The 5,547-nt window shown below is 34.7% G+C and overlaps 1 long non-coding RNA gene across 1 annotated transcript in view; it reads left to right on the forward strand.

Annotated features, from left to right (window-relative positions):
* Positions 1–1,678: 1,678 nt before the first annotated feature.
* The window catches only part of LOC107695170 (uncharacterized), a 71,610-nt gene continuing 67,741 nt past the window's right edge, over positions 1,679–5,547 (forward strand). Inside the window, exon 1 of the long non-coding RNA XR_001634966.1 lies at positions 1,679–1,780. This is a non-coding gene — a long non-coding RNA (uncharacterized LOC107695170). The remainder of the gene's footprint in view (positions 1,781–5,547) is intronic.

Here is a 5,547-nt window from a genome sequence, read left to right on the forward strand (position 1 = left end):
GAATTTACTCCATTTAAATCCAAAATGATTTAAAACCGTCTTTTTAATAATTCACTTTTTTCTTTCTCAATTTTGAGGAAAATTAGAGCATTCTGGGAAAGCATTCTGGTTTTTCCACTCTGTTTTTTTTTTAAGTAAAATAATTGATTTGATTTATATTTAATATTAATGAAAATGAAAACTTCTGTGTAAATATATGTTTGTAATGTATATATGTATATATGTGACCCTGGACCACAAAATCAGTCATAAGGGTAAATTTTTCGAAATTGAGATTTATACATCACCTGAATAAATAAGCTTTCCATTGATGTATGGTTTGTTAGGATACGACAATATTTGGCCGAGATACAACTATTTGAAAATCTGGAATCTGAGGGTGCAAAAAAATCAAAATACTGAGAAAATCGCCTTTAAAGTTGTCCAAATTAAGTTCTTAGCAATGAATATATTACTAATCAAAAATTAAGTTTTGATATATTCGCAGTAGGAAATTTAGAAAATATCTTTATGGAACATGATCTTTACTTAATATCCTAATGATTTTTGGCATAAAAGAAAAATCGATAATTTTGACCCATACAATGTATTTTTGGCTATTGCTACAAATATACCCCAGCGACTTAAGACTGCTTTTGTGCTCCAGGGTCACATATTTATACTGGATATATGTTTATAATTATCTAGTGGCACTTAATCATTCAAAGTCCACTTAAGTTATTCTGCATGCTTAAGATATGTCCTTTTCTTTCTACAGGTTATCTTAAGGGTTTTTCCATTGTTTTAATTTTATTAATGTTTAATTTAAATTGTTTTAGTTTTAATTATTTTTATTTGAACATCCTGACCAGGTTGACACAGCAACATTTACAGGTGCATCTCAATAAATTAGAATGTCATGGAAAAGTGTGCTGTGATTTTGGGCTTTGTCTATCTGTTTGGCTGATCAATCATCAATTCTGTTTGGTGATGCTGGTGGTACAGAAATGACAGATTTGCCTTTAAATTACCTCCAGTTGTTTATCTTGAATAGCTCAATTCAAGTTCAGTAATATTAAAGGCATTCTCAATTAAAGTGTCCAGACCTGCTTATGTTGAAGTATTTGTGTTTGCCTCCAGGCCATGGCTCCTATATGTGATTAACTGGTGCCCAATCTAAACAGCCTGCTTTCAAATTAATGAACAGGGAGGAGGCACGGCCAGTGGAAATGCAGTGCTGGAGGTTTTACTGAAATGCCTGGAAATCATGAACAATAGGCGAATATGTGTTTACTCACTATCCTGGCTGTAGTCCCGGGGGACGGCATCTGCGTTTTCCAGATAGTGCACAGTGTAGCTCTAAAGCATGAACAAGGAATTAATACGTAAGCGTGCCACTATAGAATGCTCTGCTCCTTATGGCTTGCATTGCACACTCCTGTTGGTGCATTGCATTATTCCCTCAAAAACGTCTCGGTCAGGCTAATTGAACCACTAGCCACCTTCCCAATAAGAACGGCAGTCCATGGGGAAAAGCCAGCGCTGGGCAAAGATAATGATAGTGATATTGTGCATATCTGTTTCCTAACCATTTGGACCATAACGTAAATGAAGAATGATTTGATTTTTAACAATCGCAGACCACTGTGTTATTCATCTGCTTTGTTCTCTCTTTCCTTCCCCTCCCCAGCTTTCGTAGCATCTGGCTCCCTGGGCTGAAGTTACAAGGAGCTCCAAGGGTAGAAATTGGAAGATGAAAGGCGAGAGATTAAGCTGAAAGGAACAGTGGGTGTTGTCAGAGGTAATTTGAAGTGCATTTGATTTCTCAGAGCCCTCTGAACACTTTCCTGCAATAATTTACCTGCTCTATGCCTCCACCTTTAACACGCCAGACGCCCCTCGTGAGATGTGAGGAGACCTATTCATGTGGAAATGGTGTCATGTCATGTTGGAAATGAAAGCAGTGTGTAAAGGAAATGACAGTTTAGTCGGTGTCTGCCAAACCTCAAAACAGTACATGAGGGGTCGGGGTGGCTGCTGACTTTGTTCACGTCACCCACCACGACAAAGAAACTCCAGAAGCAGAAGAACAAGAGATGGGAACACCAAAAGAGCTGCATTTTCCCTCAGAAAGCACTTGTTGTGCATTTTTCAAAACTGAAATGTCTTCATCTCTTTCTTGTTGTACCTTTCTTTGTTTTTGCCATTCGAGTACAGAGTTTTACAGTGAGTCGGTGAGGTTTGGACCTGGTTGTGGACTAGTGAGTGACAGATAAGGATTTTTTTAATGGGCAATTCCAACATTTAGACAGCAAGATGACCGATATAATGTCGAGACAGGGTTGTCATCATTAAGAGACAAGAGCTCCATTTTGCACACCTAAATTAAGTGTTAAATTAAAGGTTCATGGAAGATTACTTTTTTTCAGTATAGGAAATTATGATCCGCACTCACGAGAACAATCTTCTTTTTTCTTTTATTTTACATTCATTACTGATGGGAAAAGACACAAACGTTTCGGCTCAAAGCCTTCGTCAGTGTGTAAAGCAATTCAATCCCTCCACCCACTTTTCAAATCACTAATTATATTGACGTCATCATTCATTAGCCAATGTTCAATTACCACAATCACTAAATCATTTCCACTTAAACCCTGGACAATTTACATATATATATATATATATACAGTGGGGAAAAAAAGTATTTAGTCAGCCACCAATTGTGCAAGTTCTCCCACTTAAAAAGATGAGTGCAAACGACGTTGTTAGATTACTTTTTTTCACCATGTAAATAAAAAAAATATATTATTTATTAAATTATCTCATTGCATTTATTTCTTTATAATCTTAAGTTAACTTTCAAGGACTTTTTATATTTTTATGTAACCTTTTATGTTTTGCCATTTATCATTTCATTTTACATATATAACTTAAAATATATTTTTACTGTACTTTAAATACATTTTAAGTTATATAATTGCATTTAAATGAAATTATTATTAATATTATAATTTATTATTATTATTTATTAAAATGTCTCATTACATTATTTATAATCTTAATTTAACTTTCTAGTACATTTTATTATTTTTATATTACCTTTTACATTTTATCTTTTAGAATTAAATTTTATATGTAAAATTAAATTTAACTTAATGTATTTTAACTTTAAACGTGAGCAGAGGCGGGCGGGCTTAAGAACGGCGCGGCCGGCCAATTCGACGAAGGAGCGTCCGGCGGGCTTGCGGCAACAACATGTGACGACCCCGGGCTGGACATGGCGGTGGCGGCAACAACAATACTACAGCGAGAATAAAAGTTACGCCTTCTTTCTTTGCGTGAACATTCGGGCAGTGTTATGCAAATCTTCCCACATCGTGATGTAGACATGTGGGGGCGTGTTAGAACGAGCAGTTTTAGGTAGGCGTGATTGACTCTTAACTTTTATAAAGAATAAAATCTCTTTGGATTTGAGACTTTAGTCTTTGCAACTTTACAGATCTTCTTTATGCACCAAGAGCTTGTAACACTTCAAAGAGAAATTAAAATTTGAAATCGCATCATATGACCCCTTTAAATAACTTTCATATGGACTAGTTAACATATTTCAAGTTATAAATTTAAAATAATTGTTTATTGTTGTTAATATCTCATTAGATTACAGTCTTTATTACAGTATTTTATTACAGTCTCAACAAATTAACTTTCATATGGACTAGTTGTTAACATATTTTAAGTTATGTTTAAATTTAATTTGGATTTAAAATTATTAAAAATTATTTATCATATATTATAATATGTTATATCCAGAATATCCTATTACACAGTATTATATGATACATTTTATATAATAATAAAAATATTATTATGTATTTTTATTTTATTTTATTTTATTTATTTTTATTTATTTATATTTTGGCGAACTCTTCCTTTAAATGTTGATCCATAGTGATCTGTTATCCAGATGACAGATGGATGACTCATTCAGGCTGGAATTTGACACTGCATCTTTCTGAAACGTTTTAGAATTTACCTCTACTTTTCACATTTGCATACATGTACATACATTTCTTGCTCATAAATAAGTATGTGTTTGCAAAGATAAACTGGAGAAAAGGATAGAAAACAGATTTTTGTAGGCTCAGGTCTGTTAGTTGCTGATTGGCCCGATCCATGTGCATGTAATTTGGAAAGAGGAGGTCCTACACATTAATCTTCCATTATCTTCAATGGTTGTATTCATTAATCAACAGAATTGAATAATTACTCTTAGCTGTCTCCTCTGCCTAAACTCATTGGTGCAGAGTGTGAGGTGAGGAGGCCATCTTGGTGCAACGCACCTCCTCTGCCCCGCCGACAGTGGCATCTCACCGCTGGTAATTGGGTGTTTATCTGATCGCTTGTGAAAGACGCTTTTAGGCTACCTATCTGACACAATTATCTGGAAGAATTCAATCCGACCCTCCTGTGTCCACCATGGAATACTTGGAGGAAGCGGACCTGAGTGTTTTATGAATGAGGGAATGAGGAAAAAAACGCCAAGAGCTGAAAAATAAATGCAACTCGCACTCGACCGTCCGGTTTTTAGTGAATGCGTCTGTCATCGTGGCATGCAAATTATGCAATTGTTAGGCACAATAATTCTATCAGGCTGCCAGAACACTAGGGGAAATAAAGGATGATAAGGTATGATTGTGACAATGAGATGGCCGGTTGCTCCAATCAGATAGCGGAGCTCTAGGCCGCTGTTTCAGCTCTGTGGCCAGGAAACGGTCCAATTGGAGACAGGGAGAATGTTTACTGTGCGTCCAATGATAAGAGTAGAATAAAGCCTCTCTGTCAACAAGCTTACTCTGTCTACCACAAACAAGCCATTATGGTTAAAGAGAATTATGAAGTGTCTTAGAGAAGTAGAGATGTCTGTAAATAAACTTTCAGTATTTACCGTTGCAATTTATATATATATATATTAATTTTATATAAATATAAAATTTTAAATGAATTATTTTATTTTATAATTTTTTTTTATTTTACATTTAGCAAGTGTGCAATGAATCAAAAGTGATTTGGGTTGAGCAAGATAAATTGCATGACCAAAATGCCATACTTTGCAAAAGATGTACCACTAAAAGTCATTTTATATTTCTGGATCAGTTGTGTTTTGTCATGCGTGTTCTCATCTGCTCTGAAAAATATTATTGCATCCAAAGAATGTGATGCTTACTCTTTGATTTTGGGTTTCAGATCGGTCTGGGCTGGCATGCAATCTCAGTGCACTTGTATTTTGCAGATGGTTGATCAGCATTACCAACAGATTCATTTTGAACCAACAGGCAATATTCCTACTGGGCATGAGATTTCATATAAGCCTTGAGCATTGATCCAAATACGTTTGGTACATGAGAGAATGGGTTTTTAATCTTTCAGTCTTCTGTATCCCAAAATTCACCTCTTTAAATCTGATTGTCTATTGACACCAGACTGAATAACTACATTTTCTGTTTTGATTCAATGCATCTGTATTGATTAAGCAAAAAAAAAAAAAAAAAAAAAATAATTTAAAAATTT

The sequence above is a fragment of the Sinocyclocheilus anshuiensis genome, unplaced genomic scaffold (assembly GCF_001515605.1).
Source record: "Sinocyclocheilus anshuiensis isolate Anshui unplaced genomic scaffold, SAMN03320099.WGS_v1.1 scaffold550, whole genome shotgun sequence".
Lineage (NCBI taxonomy): Eukaryota > Metazoa > Chordata > Actinopteri > Cypriniformes > Cyprinidae > Sinocyclocheilus > Sinocyclocheilus anshuiensis.